The 18,801-nt window shown below is 38.6% G+C and overlaps 1 long non-coding RNA gene across 5 annotated transcripts; it reads left to right on the top strand.

The window, feature by feature from the left end:
• Positions 1-484: 484 nt before the first annotated feature.
• On the top strand, positions 485-18,801 carry LOC107265306. Of its 5 annotated transcripts, none has more exons than XR_003059226.1 (8): positions 485-2,350; positions 2,881-3,056; positions 3,134-3,445; positions 3,594-3,758; positions 16,669-17,220; positions 17,285-17,502; positions 18,025-18,194; positions 18,250-18,801. It is a non-coding gene; the product is annotated as an uncharacterized LOC107265306 (long non-coding RNA). The 5 variants fall into 5 exon arrangements; XR_003059224.1 differs by adding an exon at positions 2,760-2,822 and having other exon boundaries at positions 18,025-18,801; XR_003059225.1 differs by having other exon boundaries at positions 3,134-3,309; positions 18,025-18,801.

The following is an 18,801-nucleotide window of genomic DNA, read 5'->3' as shown; positions in this document are numbered from 1 at the left end:
CGTCATCATTACACAGCGTGTCGAAATGCACGCATTGCGCAAGCTGCAACTGCGGTACATCATAATCCTTCTAATTATTTCGGTTCGAACAAGCGTTTATTCGCCAACGGCCGATTATTTAGGCGTTCCGTTTACGCGAGCAGTTTCGCGAAAGTTTACGATGTACGGGCGCGTACCCTGGAATAACGGGGACGAAAAATGAAATTAATCCAGTCTCATGCCCGGGAAGTTATCCCGGGAGCGTTTCGGAAAACAGGACCGGAGATTTACTGCTAATGCGCTCGTTGCATTAACGAGTCCGATCTCGGGTTCTCACTAGGCGTTACTAATTCTGCCGTGAAAGTAACGAACGTTGCAATTTGCCAAGCGACACACTCCGCAACACAATTTTCTGATATCGGCACGCGTTTATCTATACTGTCAGAGTAAAGTTTAGTGACAAAGAAAGCTTTCAGCTTCAAGTGGAATTTTCGCACGCTCGACCGAAGGCCAGTCACTCCATTTATGTCGGAACGCAAACGTCACGTCACCCCGCGACAGTGGCGCCATCTATGTTCTTCCTGTCGAAATTCGTCGAGAACGTTTCTCCAGTGTCAATAGAAACGCGCGAAGAAGCATTGTCCTGTGTCACACAGTCACTCGAGATATACGTTTATATACGTATAAGTTTTTCACAGAACGGGCAGTCATTGGAAAAACAGATGTCCTCTTTTTTTTATTTATTTATTTTTTTTTCAAAAATTTATATCGATCTCTGGCGCTATTGGAATTGCCCGGGCCAATACTTGAAATCGTATAACCGTAATATTACGGACCGCATACATAGTGCTGCTTAGGACGACCACCTTTTATACTGAAATGGCACAAACCATGCTTCTAACGTCGAATTCTGCCACAGCTTCCTCCGTCGTAGATTTGCAAGGTTAAACGAGATTTGCTGATGGCATCTTCCGAGGAGTTATGGCATGCGTATTTTTTGTGGTATTCTTCAAGATCGTTTTGGATTTAAGCCATAAGACGGTTGATGAATTTCAAAAATACCATTCGCAGGATATTGATATAATATCTATAGATATTCTCTGTATATCATTATAGAGGTGCATGTATATATATCGTAAACGTCAAGAAGCTGAACGATCATTGGTCTTTTATAGTATCAGCGAAGGATTTCATCGAATTGAGGAGGCTCTTGCGAAACTGTAGAATCGCCAATATCCGGTAGGCAGGTAGACAAAATGCGAGCCCATAAAAATGTTAATAACCAGTTCGAATGTAGCGTCTCGGATTTATATGCATCCGATATGTATGGAGGCACGCGTGGCCTGTCCTGTATCGCTTTGTGAAATCCCATATCTGCCATTTGTCATATATCTAAACGGCGAAGCATGAAATGCCTCTATGAATTTTTATTGCTTCATATTTCGTCGCGTCGACCGTCCGCGCTCAGGTCACCGGGACGAGACAACAAAGCCTGGAGAACGTAGCATTGTTACTACGTAGTTGGTTGGATAGTGGAGGCTGTCTATATTCCGGAATAATGCCCTCTCGCGAGAACCAATTAAACTGCAATATCGACGGCTTTGCGGAAGGACTTTAGAAACCTTACGTAACTATCCTCAGCTAGGTAGGTATACATACCTTCAATACCGTAACTTCACTTTTGGCAGGCTCCACTCGAGCCGGAAGCTTAATTAAAGTCGGTTAGAACGGCTTCGTATTTTTACTTGAATACAGAGTTACAGGTTAGAATTTTATCGACCACAAGTGCCCTTTCGATTCTCATTCTTGTAAACCTGCCTCTCATCCAGTCGATTCGCGGCACGATCGCCTGCCTTTCACGAAAACAACCGAAAGGTTTCGCGAATTCTATTGAAACGTGCAGACCCACGCTATAACGTTTTACGAGGCTCGAACTTTCAGAAAAACCTGTCAGTACGCGCGGAGTGCATTTGAATCGCGCGCCCTCTATTCCGAGCGTACCGAAGTTATGCACATGGCCGCCTGCTTTTTCTCGATCTCGAAGCGTTCGAGATATCGTGTGCGCGGAGCAAACGTTGTCACGGGTTCTTCGAGAGGACAGACGAAGTGGAAGTGTGTGTATGACGAGAAGACGAGAGGAGAGAGAGGAAATGTCGGATGCAGAACATCGCTGGCTAACGAGTCAACAAACAGAACTCCCGGTTATACCTTAGACCCCCGAGTCTGGCCGACATTTGCTGGAAACCTCCGAGTGGCATGTTTACCATTCAAATCCTCGACTGCGATGCCTCCCAGCGCAGGGAAAATCCTAATCCCGGCTAGGAGTAACCTTAAGGCTCAGCGATGTCTATCATTGGAAACATTTGATCCGGTATTTTATTTAATTATTTCAAATATTCAGCATTTAGTTTCGTTTTTAAACACGAGCGTACCTTGGTTGCTCGTTTCGTTATGAAAATCAACAGTGGTGCCATTAAGGAATAACAGTCAACTGATACAAAACCTATTACACAACGGATACACGAACACGGTGCCATTTACGTTATGTACCACGATTACGTTGTTATCGATTGTACATTATCGGAATCCAGTTTGTAAGCCCACTCATGACAATGGTAGACTCCATTGAACCGCTTCTAATAAAGGCATTGTTATTGGATTAACAGTTGTTCGATTATTAATGTCAAAATTTCATTGTTACCTTCAAGTTTTTCATACGTGTTACCTTGCCGAGTCTCTTCATTTTGGCACAGACAGATTTAACGTGACAATTCTTCCAGGAGCTCATTGTGTGTCTACGACGTGTACTCAGCACCTGGACTGTAATGCCGACTAGCTTGAATGTATATAGAGTATAACCTGACATATTTCTTAGATTACTTTTAGGTTATTTTTTTTCAGAACTCCGGGAAACTTGATAGGCAGACACATTGGCGTAGAGATAACGTATGTATACGTTGCCGTCTCACGCAACACCATGGGAAGAATTCCAGTGCTAAGGAAAGGATGTCCGTTCCGCAACGCACCAAGAAAGACAGACAAATTGCTGCATAAGATAAGACATAGCCACCCTCGAGGTAATCAGTCACTGCTCTTGCGTAATATTCCGGCAGCTCGCCGGACTCGTAAAAGGAAGCGGTCTTATAATTCGCAGGAGGTCCCGAGAATTGCCAGGCATTAAGTGGATGGGTTTTGTGTTGGAGAATTTTTGTAATGTGGCAACATGGTAAATCGCAAGCCGTTAAATACCGATTCCTTTGCCTGGAGGGCAGCACCGTCGAGGGACGACGCGTCTCGTCTTACCGTAGCCAGGATTCACAATTTTCCCTGGTGATTTCGCCTTCGTTCTTCCACGTCCATTTTCCTCTCTACCTCCCTCCTTTCTTTTTCTCCCCCCCCCTCCTCCTTCCCTTACCTCAAGGGCGAGAAAGCATCGCTTAAACGATCGGCTGCAGAATTCATAAAGGTGATAAAGCGTTCCCTTTATCCAAGACACTATGTACGTTTTATTAAAGCAAGAGAACCTCCTCCGCCGTCCGAAGGAGATAGTTGATAAGGATTCATGATATTGCCAATATACCGGGACACGCGTCTTACCTTTGCCTTGCTTCCAGGGACAATATGCGGCACTGTAGGGGTGGCTCTGAACCCGTGAATGAATTCGGTGCGAAAGACTCTCTTTTGTATCCCAGAAGCAGCATCCTCATAAGGCAATATCAAATCACTATGGAGAATGCCAAGGATTTTTTTTATTATCTTCTTTCAAACTGGACGTTTCGGTGACTATACATATATATACAATATACAAGTCCCTTACGGACGTTTACATGGAGTTTATTTTTTGGTCACTCTCTATACAGACTGTTTTATTTTTATTACTAGCTTACTCAAATATTTTACATACTTGCCGTATACGATAACCCATTCGTACGTGCTATACAGGGTTAGTCAGTAGAAACGCACCAGCAGAAGTTGGCCGCAAGTGGCCGACACGGCAGTGTGGCCTCTTCAAAAAATGACATGTGACTGTGACCGATTCCCATAAGCGCAAACTGACAGTTCGCATGGCAATAAGGTTTTCGAAATATTTTAATAGTTAGGTTACTGAAATAATGAATTAACATTGTAATGACAAAATGTAATATCAGTTAAGATTTATTTTCACAACAGTTTGCAATTAAAACAATGTAAAGCTTAAAATATTCACAATTTTGATATTTTCCAACTAATAATTACAACTGCAATTCTGCAATACAATGCTGCATGTAAATTAAAAATCAATTAATTGAAATGTTTTTATAGCAAAAAAGTACAGCAAAAAAATCTGTTGTGAAAATAAATCTTAACTGATATTACATTTTGTCATTACAATGTTAATTCATTATTTCAGTAACCTAACTATTAAAATATTTCGAAAACCTTATTGCCATGCGAACTGTCAGTTTGCGCTTATGGGAATCGGTCACAGTCACATGTCATTTTTTGAAGAGGCCACACTGCCGTGTCGGCCACTTGCGGCCAACTTCTGTTGGTGCGCTTCTACTGACTAACCCTGTATAAGTTCATGTATTGATTAGGTATATTATTAACAAAAATTCTTGAACTTATCTTGATAGGTACCAACTATCCTTGATACGTATCCTGACGTAGCTCCGAAATGTTTGTACAGCGCGACTCACTCCGGGGACGATATTAATTATCTCCACGGTGACAAGACCTCCGGCGGAATTTGGTCGCAGCTCTCGCAACTCTGTTTGTCCGGCCGTTCGGATTTCCCTGGAGATTTTCATATAATAACCAGACCCACTAGCAAACGTAGGCAGAACTTCTATTGGGACACTAACCTCTCTTACCAACGGATCGACCTAGCACGGTACTGCTGAGTACGAGTATGACGTCGCTTCCTTCTCGGACGGATATCCCAAAGGATCAAGGACAATGCGTGTGCTCGCCACTCCTGTTACCTTTGTTTCTGACAGTCCATGTTATCCAATGGGTATAATAGTTTTCTTTTTTTTTTCTTTTTACCTCGCCCAACCCTACTATATGCTTTTTCTTCTTTTGTATGTCACCATACGGCCGGATGACTTTACCCACAAACTTGGTCCACCTATACTTGATTAAGTCACCGTTCCTCATCTCTCTCGCTTCGCCCGACTTCATCTTCTTACAGCGATGACATTTTTACCTGACCTCCGCGTCTTTTCTCTGTGACTTTTCTATGGTTTTCACGGAAATATTCCAATCCCATTGATATGCGACTAGCTCCTCCCCAAGGCTTTCTTCAGGAAGAAAATCGCATTTTCCATATATATATATATATAGATAAAGACGTATCTATATCCGTATGGAATCCACGAGGGATAGTAAAAGTATGAATATGAAGAGCGGAAGGGACGGGAATAAGAAGCAAATGAAATATAAGAGAAAAAGAATGGCGAAACATAAGTTTCCTTGAACGGCAGCCAATTCCAATCGTCGGCAACGTTCCTTCTGAATCGTCCTTGGCAAAGGGCTTTATGCCATCCTCATTAAACGAATTCTATAGGGTGCACTTTTACCAAGGCCGATAATGTAAAAGCTTCTGCGTATAAATTAAAGAAGGTTGACAACTGCGACCCGCCTCGCCGTTCAGTTAGGGCGGACGATATCTCGGGCAAGCTTTTACTTAAATTGTTGCGCATTAAAATTATTAATAGCTTCCCGACCTATCCGATCTTCTCCCCGTAAAGGTGTCTCTCGCCTTTAACCGAACAGTCCAGGGATTATTGCCTCGCTTTTACAGATATTACAGCATCGCAGGTATTAATTGCACGCTCGTTAACGCCGCGTCCTACTGGCTCCCGCGGTATTATGTTGCCTAAAGGACTGGAAAGTCCCCTGAGAAATATTCTCCAACGGAGGCGTACCGACGCCGACGCTTAACCACGTGGCTCTTCCTCCTACCTTTTCAAACCCATAAGCACCCCGCTGCCGTCTAATAAAGACGCTACGTAATCTCTCCTCCTCTCTTAATTTAACACAGAATCGGTTTCAACCCCTTGTCTAAGTAACCACGTAGGACCTTTAACCCCAATTCCTCGATCGATGGATGCACCCGGTTCACTCTTCTCCGATTCCTTTCGCTTATACATGTATACGTATCCAAGCTTTACTGGATCCCAGATGGAATAATCGTAAAACTACCTAGTGTTGTTACACCGCATTGTTGCAATAACTTGGTCCATTCGCTTTTACGGCTTGAACGTCGTATTAATCCACGACTATGTACCACCTATGAAAATGCGTGGATAGGATTTACCTTGTAAATAGGATTTACCTAGGAATGTAATTCAATCTCTTGGGCCGCGTGGACATTTTACAAGAATCTTATGGTTATTACGCATTCGGGCAGGTAGCGAGGTTTGAAACTCCTCGGATCCATTAAATTCACGTATCACGTGTACAATGGAATTGTATATGGTTTTAACGATCAGAAACATCTGAAACATTTCAGGCTCATTGAGAACCGACGCACCTGGATCATCCCGAGCATTGTTACCGTACAAGCAATCTCCTACACCCTTCAATTAAATTATGAGATCCTTACAGCATCCTATCTCCGACCGGTGTACTTTGTGTAATTTTGGACCTTTCTTCTTTGCTTCAATGACTTTCACGAATTCCTCTAAATCCGGTTTTTTTTTTTTTTTTTTTTTTTTCATGGGTCGCTAAGGGCCCACATAAAAGAATTACGTCGAATGAACTGTAGCTATACGACAGGTTCAATCGTTGCGTTTTTTTTCCGTTTAATCTTGAGGATCCGAGCGCATGGGCAACTTTCTGAAAAAGTAAGATAACTGCGTTGGGGACCTGAAAATTTTGTGGAATTCTTTTTTTGTACGTCTATATATATATATCAGTGAGGATAATATCATTGGGGCTGGAAAAAATCATCGGGACAACAGTGGCTGCTAGCAACAAGGAATAGTGGATTCTACTCATGGAAAAATATCCTATCAAGAGAATCGTGCGGGCGATTTAGTAAATCACCAAGAATGCCTGGCTTAGGGCGAAGGTCGATTGCCGGAGGAAGGACGAGGAGACGAAGAAGATCGGTAGAGGTCGACGATCTCCAATATGTTCGATAGTGTCGGCAGAATTGAAAGCGGGCTACGGTAATCGGATTATAAGGAACAGCCAAGAGCTCCTACTGAACATCTATTTCCTTCTATTCCGCCTTATATCCTCGTATGCTGCTTTATTTTATTACGTTGCCGCTACGCCGACTGGTCAGTTGGAAACAGTAGGATATATATGTGCTATGTGTATACGTATTACGCAACTACGCGTTGGCATGGGGTGTAACGGAAATACAGAGACATTTTAGCTGTGTATTTTACGTGTTCACTTCCTGTACATTTTTTGACAAATTCTTATCTCTGTATTTTATATTATCTTTATTTGTTTTATCGTAGCTTCAATTCGATATGGAAAAATTATTTCTTACACTGCTGCTCTTCCGGTTAGGCGATTCCCGGATATTGAAATTTTTTTCAAAGAGATGCTATTATTTTTTGATAATAAACAAATGGAGGACATCCGAAAATAGGGTAATTTTCAAATAGCAAGAGGATTATATATATTTAATAGTCAGGTTATAGTAATGCAAATATATAATTGTACTCGTAAAACTTCTGTACCAGTGCCGTAACATAATGGTCCTAACTTTTGAATCTAGATTTTTTGGGGAATTTTATTTTGTATTTGATAGGCTTTGTGTCCAGATTCGTGTATCCGTACCTGACAGTCATATACTCACTGTATTTTGCAGGTTGAACCATATGCCAAAAAATGGAGGGCGAAAGGGGAGGTGGATGTAAATATTAGCCATGTGGTATGAGCAAAATAACACGCGTGCATGTTGTATGCCAAAGTAATTGCGCTAGACTCGACGGGATTATACAAAAATACGTTTAAGTTGCGTGCTTGGAAAACGCGGGAAAATATGAATTTCGTTATCGTAGAATTGAATGAACAATTTTTCAAGTGTTATAAGAAAAAAAAACATTATTTTTGCCTTTCGATTAATTTTATGTCCTTTTTAGTCGGTCTACTGATTGTTCTCCATTTAGGTAGGTAATTTAGGCTTGGTTTAAGTCAGTCGGCATAAGAAACGTACCGGGTGATAAATGTTTTCATGGCGAAGAATGTTTAATTGAACGAAACAAGAAAAGCCTGGAGAATCTCTGGAGCATCTTGAGGAAAATCCTTCGTTCTCGAATATCCGACAGGGATTCCGCGTCTTGTGCTTCTTTCAAGACGATTGCCTTGTGCTGTCGCAGAAGACAAAAAAAGTCTGCTACGTGTTCTCGACTTGGGATGACAGGATGAAAAGGTAAAAGAATGAAAAGATCAGTGAGAGGAAAACTGACTGTGATATGAAAGGATGATATTAGTTGTTGTTGTGATTAAAATTATTTTCTTTTTTTTTTTTAAGTAAAATTTATTAAATATTTGTAGAAAAATACATATTTCATTAATGACAGAAATGACAATTTATTATCTTCCCTTTTTTGTATGAATTGATATCCCTGTCACGATTTGTGAAAAAAATTCGCCGAATTCATATATGAAATTTTCGGTTACCGGCAGCTTTAATTTGTAAGAATTCTCCATTATTTTCATCAGTGTGGATGTGAATTTCGAACACGGTTTCAGTGGCACTATGACGGCTACACCATTCGCTTATTGGAAAGTAATGAAATTATTTTCGTGCGACTACAGAATATTTCGAAACACGGTCAAGAGAAAATTTTCCGATAGTAATTTCGTAAAAGCTCGTAGAAGCGAAAAAAAATTTATTAAATCGACATATTGCGACTCTTGTACTATCTCGATGTTGCATTAGAGCGTGTATGGTTATTATTGTATACATATATATTGATAGTATACGGTTCATGGAGTAATGTTAATAAAAATTCGTTGGGTGAAAATAAAATCGAAAAATATAAAATTTCTTTTTAACTAAAAAAAATGTATGTTTCAATACGGTTTTACGCGCTACTTGTATTTACAATGGATGGACATACTTGCGATCCTTTTTCAATTATTTTTTTAATTATTAAAATGAATATTTAATTCGATTAGATTTATTTTATAATTCAATTTATCATACAGATATTGAATATTCTGTAATTTGTCATTTTTATTCATAAATTTCTTACTCTCAATGTAGTAACGACGGCTGAACTACGATTGGGTCCGTATCTCATTTTTCAGAAGAAACAGGTACGCTTTTCTTTCCCGTTAGAAGGAAAACTTGGGATAAGTGTGAAGTTTCTCAAAGGGAACACTGTCAACCGAATGTCGTAGATAACGACGGTCCTGCGATCGAGAACAAAAGGGCGAAAACTCCGACATCCACGGAGAGGAATAAATAGAGAAAAGAAAAATGTCAAAGAATGAAAAACAAAGGGAAAAAAGATTGTCAAGTTTAAGTTGGAATTGCATTGCAGGGTTTCAAAATGAAAATTGTTGGTATTATATTTCTAAAAAAAAAAAAATCCTCAAAACGTATCTTCGTTAGATTCAAAATTTTCTTTGACGATCTAAGAATGAAATAAAGAATTCACTTCGTTAATAACGTAGACTGTGCGATACGGAATATTTTTTTATGAGGCATATTTTTTCGGTTCCAATATTCAAAATTTTCCAACATCCCTGATCCTCGAGTAGACGCGTGTAATTTTCGGACGCCTTTGATCCCACGGACTGACAGTCCGTTTTTTTTTGTAACCGGATTTCTTCAAGCTTCTTACATAATAAATGTAATAAAATGTATTGGCTGTTCAAGAAAAAGGTGTCACGAAAATGATGAAGTATTGTCGAAAATAAAGAAACATTATTCGTACGGACTACGAGGACTACTGGAGGATTAAAAATTCAGCTAGAACGTCAAAGGCGTTTCCTTGTATATGAAATTGCTTTCGTGTCTAATTTGCATCACGTAGAGAGTGGAGAATGGCACGACGTCAAAAATACTTTGCGTGACGTAAAATTTCTTTTTGTAAATAATACACCCAGTGCAGCTTGTAAATATTCGCGAAACATTCGTAAATTATTCACCTGGAGTTCCCTCCTCATCCCACGTGCTTCCATTCATTTTCACCAGAAATTTAAAATTATAATATTTTTTTTAAATGCGAACAAAGTCAATTCTAACAATTATTAATAAATATTGTTAAAATTAAGTAAAAAATGTTTGACACATATTCGTCAAAGCTTTCCCAAAATACTTCGTATACCGCTCTTTATTCGCGTTAAGCTCAAACTTGAAACGAAAGAATTTTGAAAATATTCCAATTAAATTTTCAATAAAATGTTCTGTATTAAAAAAAAATTTATAACTTCACACCGGAGCGTACATTCTGAATGACCCCTGAGTGAATTTCAATTTTATTTGAAAATTAAATTTCCCTGTTGGAAAATACTTGGCGACGTTATCGATTATCTTGACCATTATGCATTCACTTGTTTTGAACAAGAGAGTAATTTTTTTTTTATTTTAAACTTTAAAAACTTAATGTTTACGTCAACTTTTTTTATTCCATTTTTTAGTAGTAGTTAGTTGTAGATTTCACTTTTCCTCTAGAAATATATATATATCAAATTTCAATATTCAATATCAACCACGTAAACTATAATTGCAGTAATACATAATAACTAATTGATATTTCCTCCCGTAGCTTTTTCGCCTAACGGAATTATATAATCAGTACCAAATAGATTCAATCATTATAGCAAACTGCGTATTTACCTTCCGGCTGTAACGTGACTGACTGCTGTTTGCTGCATTCAACATTCATTAGTAAACAAGAGCACGTTTACCGCTGACTGTCGCAACTTTATGATTTAATTGCACGCAGCACCGTGTTTTGACAGGCAGAAACAGAAATGTCAAATACGACTAATGATCCGTAAACACTAGTAAAAATATCGATTTACATATTGCGCTATGTAGAACGCAATGTAAGTAACAAAAGACCAATGACACAATAGCTAACAAGTGATGCACTGAAATTTTTTTTATCAAAAAGCTCACTCGCATGAAAACTCAAAAAAGAGCATGGGGCGGAAATTCTAAAAGTATCCACACAAAGGACCTTTGTGATAAAAAAAATTTTGCCAAAAGGCTTCAAAAAGCGAATACGTAAAAGTCTCACGCGAGTTTACGTAACTTTTTCTTCCTCTTTCATATCGAATAAAAATCTTGCCCTCTATGTACTTTTTCGCTCAATTTTTACATTTCTTTTATGACTTCCTAGATTTTCTACTTCTCCGTAATCACGCAAGGGCGCACCACTGTACGGAATTGTACGAGTCATGCAAATTTCACTATTTCCACTGGATCGCGACTGTGCTTAACCTTATTTTTTCTATGGTATTTTCTTCCCTCCCCTCGTGCAGCTAAACCACTCTCATTTCTTTTTGTTTACTATCCGCATAATTTACACGAACGGTTAAAGCGAGTGGCCAAGTTAAAGTTTCTTAGGCCCGCATCTGTTGCATATTAACACATAAATGTGAAGTATTGCTCTCACGTGCCACGCAATATCGCTTCTGCCCCTGCACGCCCTGAAGAATCGTAAATTTCAACTTTATAATGGAAGATAACGGTAGCCACCGTTTTGGCATCACTTTGCAGAAACACGTTTCCGCGAGAATATAAGCTCATTTCGCCAAAGTATAAAATGGGCTCGATACCCCTTTGGTAAGATTCGAAATTTCATTTACCACTGTTATTTTTCGATAAGGGTAGTTAAACGAAAAAATTGGATACATTAAGGATATTTTTATTTTCCTTTCAGTACCGAAACCCAGCCTTACCCGAGGCACTGAGAGGCTTGCCGAACATCTTTTCTTCCCTTGTTCTTTTTCGTTCTCCTTTATTCTTGCAATTACAAGAGTCCTTAATAAAATCTTGGAAGAGACTTCCCACAAGTAACCTAGTACGTGTAAGCCCAAAGGACTACTTATATATATCTATATATAACCTCGTATTGAATTATTGGTAAAATCATGGCGGTTGTGTTTATAATCGACGTTCGTTTACCTCCTGTATCCTTTTTTCGTAAAATTCACGTTGTTTTATCTACGTCGAAATTTTGACGAAACTGATCGTTAACTGCTATACATTTTTTGCAGCCGAAAAAAGTTTCGTCATTTTCCTTATTTTTTTTTAACTCGGAAATAACCGACGATGAGAATATTATTTTTAGTTTGTCAGGACAATCCCCGGCAGATTAATGTCCGGAAACGAATGGCCGCTTGACTTCTCATTCCGGTTTGGCCATCTGTTTTATTTTAATAAACCAGTCCGTCCCGCTTCCAGAATGTTCTCTGGATATGATCGTAAAGCCATCATAATACCAATTCCCTCTGTGCTTTATGGCTTTTCATATTTATTCAGTGATCTTGTCGGATCTCTAGTACTCTCGTTAATTTTCATTCGTTTCAACTTGTCCTAATCTGTACTCCCATTGTTCACAAAGTTCCCATAGACCATTTAGCCATATACGAAAAGTTGCAAGCAGTGCATAGATGGGGAAATTGCGAATCTTGTCGCAAGTCTAGGTTGAATTTAGAAGGGAGCATAAACGAAGTTAGTAAAATTTACCCTAAGTCATGTTGAAGTTAGTCCAATTTATTATACATACATATATGACTTTACGATTATATTGGGAGAACCACTTGGAATGACAAAGTTAGTTTACAAGTTCACATAGTTAGTCGATAATAAAATTATTAACTATAAAATTATCAATCAACACCGATTATTAATATCGAAGGGTATCACGTTTCGATAAATACGCGAGAAACGTGCTGTAATAAACATCACACCTAATAACGGTCCGCGAGATAGAACAATTTGTCTCACATGGGAAAACTGCGCCAGAATCGCTGACGCTTTACGACCTGTCAGCCAATCGATTTAATACCGATGAAAAAAGCGGAACATTCATTCCGACTCTAGTGGGGAAAAAAACTTACCGGTTTTCTATTTCCAAAGATTTTACGATTAGTAATAAAAAAAAAATCGAATCGTTTGGCCTTCGTTGGATTTTTATCGTTTTCTTTGTCCAAGTCCTCGCGTCCGATTCTTCTTCCTTTAGACACGTTCTATTAACGGACTCTTCTCTCTCTCTCTCTTTCTCTCTCTCTCAGCCAACCACTCACTCCCAGCCGCCATCTTGGCAGAAAATTAATCATCTGCTGGTGGATGTTTATTAATCTAGTGAACAGCGAGACAGCACCGCCTGCAATTATTAATCCAGTTTACTTCGACGAGAAGTAGAGATCTTCGCGGCAGCTATGGGGCCGTCCATTTCATATACATCGCGAAGTGGAATTCTAACCTCCGCATGGAAGTTCAGTTGATCCAATAAATTATGGCATATTTATCGCAAACAATTCCAACGGCTAATGACGAGTATCTTGCTGAATTAAGACTGGCATTGTGCCGAGGACGGGGCGAATATTATCTCAGCAAGCGCTGGTTACCCTTTGCTGCCATTGTCCTTCTCAACTGGCAAGAAAGGACCTGTGAGTTTTCGAGAATCCCTATTGTCCTTACGTAAACGAGCGACTCTTGGGAGGCGACGCCTTGCTTAATGAAGTCAGATCGGAATGGTGGAGAAACGTGCAGAATGGGTGGAATAGGAATGGCTAAGAATTTCTCTATCGTTTATGGCTTTGAGGTTACGTCGTATACTTATTACATTACCTCGACAGTCTCTTAAAGCTTGGGTAATTAATGGTTATCAATAAAGATTGACTTCCCCTCTTGATTAAGAGGGGAAGATCTGTTATTTACTTTTAATTGTTACGTAAGTGGATTGGATTTCCTATTACTGGGCTGAGGTTTTGTGTTAGGGTCCATCCAGCCTGAGTTACGTACCAATGACGGATACTTATTGTTGGTTGTTTATCGAGAATTTATTTTTATTGTTTTTAAACATCTTTTATTTATATATAGTCTGTCGAAATTGTATATATAATAAGACTTGTTATTCTTGTATTCTAATCATACTAGTTTGTAACGAATCTATATTTGTTTATTTGTACGATACAAGAATTCATCAAGAAATATGGTGTAGTCTGTAGTTAGTAAAGAATCATGTTACTAATCACTAATTATTAATTCTCATAGAAAATTTGTAATCTTAACCTTGTAGCATTGATGAAAGAAGATACAGTAGACAGCAAGTTCTTACAACGCGAATTTCTATAACGCACCAAAGATATTGCGATTACTGCTTTCATATAACGCGATTCTTCGTACAACGTGTCAAATAATAAAACACAGGAATTACCTGATTTACGAACTAAGTACAGCACGATTTTCTCCCGCGTTATACGGAAATCTACTGTATGATTGAAACGTGTAAATCCTTTGAAATATTTGTGTATATAAACGCTATCTTCGCAAAATAAAAGATGAGGGGATTTTATATACTTATGTCTACGAGGAAGAAAATAATGAGATAACAGAACCTTAGGAGAGGATTCCTTTGTTGATTATTGTCAGGTAGCGAAGTCAGTCAATCTTGCTGAACCCACACTGAGAACTTTTGTTTGATCCTCGTCAAATAGATTTCACGGAAACAAACCTATTTCACCGCACTAGAAATTTCAAAGTAATGGAAATAGACGTCATTCGACAGGCAACCGTTTGTACTTCTACCAAATATAGCGTCCACGGTATAACACAGAACGTTTGCCAATAATTTTAATGGCAATGTCCATCGAACAATCCGTAACTGTGAAAGAACGAAAACTTTGATCATGATAAAAGTTTCTATGATACTCCGCGATCCCTACTCGGCGCTGTAATCGCTTAGGGTGATAGAAGCACAAAAGTACGAAGAATCACCAATCAGATGGAGCCACCGTCGCAAAGGATTTTAACGACTGCCTTCAGTACTTTTCAAACTAAGATGGACGCCGAGATGTACCCGGTGTAACCCATCCGCGTATTTCTAATGACATCCTCGAGCGTTTTAATGAGCACATCTCTGCAAAGCTTTACGTGCTCATGGCAAATTTCCATGTCCTCGACCACGTACGTAACCCATATCATACACCTCGTAATCTCTTTCTTTTCTTTATTCATTTGTCTGTCTGTTTGGTGCCCTATCTTTTGTTTCTATTTACCTTACTTTTCCATGGAAATTTAAATGCAACGTCGCTTTTATAGTCATAATATGTCTAAGAAACAAATATGTTTTATTTTTTGAAGAGGCCATCACTTATGAGTCTCATTGTGTAAAAGTCTCTTGAGTCTTGTATCTTACCCGTGGATCTACCGTAGGTAGGCTTTCACGTGTATAACCTTAAATTACAGGGAATTATATTTGTCATGAAAATGTAGTTATGTCGTGACGTGTCGTCTGTCACTTGTTTCTGTTTGATAGAGTTGAAATCTTTAGGGATTACGTTAATCGGCACTTCTCGTGACTCTTACTTCTGATATTCTGATACGGTCAAAATTTTAGCTCGCCCTATCTCCGTACGATCGTTACGAATTGTACACAGATTTTATTTGTACGTTCGCACGAAATGTTGCGCCTGTTTACTATCTTCATATCTCGTAAACTAGATACGTGAACGTGAATTTTATAGAGTTTGGTTTTTTGCAAATTTATAATATTTTAAGGGTAAATATAAGATTATGAAAAATATATTTGTTTGGTATTTCAATAATTTGTATCGAGCTACAGGAAATTATATACTCTCCATATATCCTATATATATACACACATTCTATGTATAATACGTTAATACAATTATATTGTTTTATCTAATTCATGATCAGGATTATTACGTGCATGCAATCTATAACTATTATCGTACTCATCGAAGGAATACGAATTATATCGAATAGGGATGGAAACTATCGATTAGATCCGTAACGCCTATAATTCCTATTGGCTTCTTATGAACGTTTGCTATTAATTAAATTTTCTCGAAGACAAGAGAGTTCCTATTAGGTATTTAGAGGTTACCTAGTAGGTATTGATATAGTACGTGATCTTGAAAACATTAATGAATCTAATCGGTACCATTATTAATTGACGACTCGCGAGTAAAATTAAGTTTGTTTGTAAAAGACGAAAATGTGAAAACAACATGAAATTTGTTTCTCGTCGACAATAAACAGTACTGAAGATTTGTCGATTTGTAAAAAAATATCATAAAGTTTAAATGAAGAGTGAAATTACCATTCTAAAAGGAATATTTCGTGTATGGGAGACAGAAAGTGTCAAGGGTGACCGAAAGCCGATTAGAAATCGTGAATTTGCTTAAAACGAGATTTCGTACGAACCTTTTTATTTCGCAATCATACATTTTTTCCCTTTCACGGAAAAAGAAGTATAAAAAGAAAATTCACAAATGAAATGAATAATTTGGCGTTTACATTAAATATCATTAATTTAAATGCTCGACTAATAAAATGTGACGTTTCATTAACTATGTCAAATAATTTCACGCTCATATTGTGGCACAATCGAGTGTTCTGAGTTTATTCATGGGTAAAGCCTTTTTTTTGGTTCTAGTTAAGGCTGAAACAAGAAACATATGAAAAGAGGGATTTTTTCAAGCCACGAAGCAGACACATTTAATAGAATCATTTTTTCTCTCTTCCAGGTTCTTTCGCTTCGCGAAGCATCGGTCCCGCAGCCACTGATCCGTTAAATCCAGGAGAACGATAAAGGCCGATTTACACGGAGAAACCGATTGCCCCGGCTTCACCAAATCGCCTTGTCCCATTAATCGTCGAGTCGTTCGTCAATTGGAGCGGCATCGTCGATTAGATTCTCCAAAGGCTCGTTTTCGTATCTACGTTCGAGGATTCAAAGATTCGAAGCACCAGCAGCAGTGATATCAAGAGAGGCGAGCATAAGAGAAGGATCAGATTAGGCGTATTTTGTAAAGTCCGTAAAGTCAGGCCTCAGGTGTTAAGATGGCCTCCGATTGATACGGCAAGATATCTCGTTCAATATTAGAGCACTCTGTCTGAAATAGTTTGACGGTAAATCTTCGAGAAACGTGGATATGTCAATAAAAATCGGCGAGTTCGGAAAGTTGGACTGGATATATTTTATTAGGTCGTAAATAATGAACAATGGCCGCCGTACACGGAAGTCCAAAAGGATTCACTCTGAATCATTCGGATTTTCCTATTCCTACAATATCCAGGTATACATAACACATACATATTCTTGTATCCATCTGTGTGTAATATTTAATATATTTTTTTCAGCCAAATTCTCCACAAGAAATTCCAACCAAGTACAAATTAATAGCTGATTTGGTATCAGTTTAACTACCGGAAGAGAACGGCAGCCATATTGAATACCATCGATATAAACACAGATCGAAAGCAAACTTCTGCCGTTTCTTCAGTGTTCTACCAATTCCTTAAAAGCTCAAGTAACGTCCATCTAAATTTGTCAAGAACTTCTCACCCGGATGCAACGTGTAAGTAAAGGTTGCCCGAGACAAATCGACAAGCGGTTGCGTGTCGACTACGTTCTCTCGGCACAATTTCCAACTTTTATCAGCACGTAATCGCAAAACTTTTTAATTTACTTACAAACTTGCTCTGTTCATCGAATCGGCACGGAGAGTCAGAGAGAAGCCTTCGTGTTGGCGGATGGCTGTTGCCACGATTAGCTGCGACTCACGACTACCGTTCTATTTTCATGTGTTTCCACATAACCCAACCTAAACCAACTTAACCTAACAAGAAGTATAACTTTCCTGCCCGGTTCTCGCGATCCCGTGCAACTTAATACTTAAAAGGGGAAAGACTAATAAGAATGGAGAGACGCCGAAAGCCCTGACTAATTCCTTGAAATACCAGCGAAACTCAAAACCGCTTACTTCACGTTATACAATGATGATACTTTATTTTTATTACTTTTCGCGCCTTGCCTTTTTCTTTTACGTTGCCTTATCATTTTCTTCGCACGATTACCACTCGGCCTATTTTTGTTTCAGTTTATTTGGGAAAGAAAAAAAAGTATGTCCACTTGACTCTACGTCTATACCATGGTGTACATACAAGGAAGAGTAAGGAGGAAACAAGTTTACGCGGACCCAAGAATCGTTTTACTGTTCAACAGGAAAAGATGTCGTTCTACCGTGATGGATTGTGGGAACTGCGATCTGTGCGTAACTCGTAACGACGTTTAATCATATTTTCATTATACTTTTATTCGCTAGATTTACTCCTCTCTTCTCTACCAACGTTTGTGCTTTTACTTTCCTTCGTGAAACCACATTTCGGATCTCTCAAAAACCTCTTCGAGTCTCATGTGATTTATGCGGTAAGAACCGTGAGAATATTCGATCTCGTGCCACTCGACATCTTTGTTATTTCTGTACTCTATCGGCTTTAATAATTTCTGGGTCTTCGCTTGAACGAATACGTACCCTTGAGTGATTCCTACATATTTTTATGCAGAATATGAAAATATTTATATACCCAACATCAAAGAAATTGTGGTGTAATTGAAAAAATGTTATGCAATGTAAAATATATGAATGTTATATTTCTTTTTACATCACGCTCCTGAATATACAGATAAATTGGGTCACGGTGTAACGTATCTTGAAACTGGTTTCTCATTACGTGATAATCAGGGATTTAATTTATTAATTATAAATCAACTTCTGACTCTTAAAAATTAGAACCATTAATTTCCTGGGAAATGATTCAAGCTTTTTCTTTTGCGAACATACACGAATACATTGCACTGACGTTAAACATCTTCA

The sequence above is a fragment of the Cephus cinctus genome, unplaced genomic scaffold, assembly GCF_000341935.2.
Source record: "Cephus cinctus unplaced genomic scaffold, Ccin1 Ccin1_scaffold0020, whole genome shotgun sequence".
In the NCBI taxonomy this organism is placed as follows: Eukaryota; Metazoa; Arthropoda; class Insecta; order Hymenoptera; family Cephidae; genus Cephus; species Cephus cinctus.
This window is presented reverse-complemented; position numbering and strand designations above follow the sequence as displayed.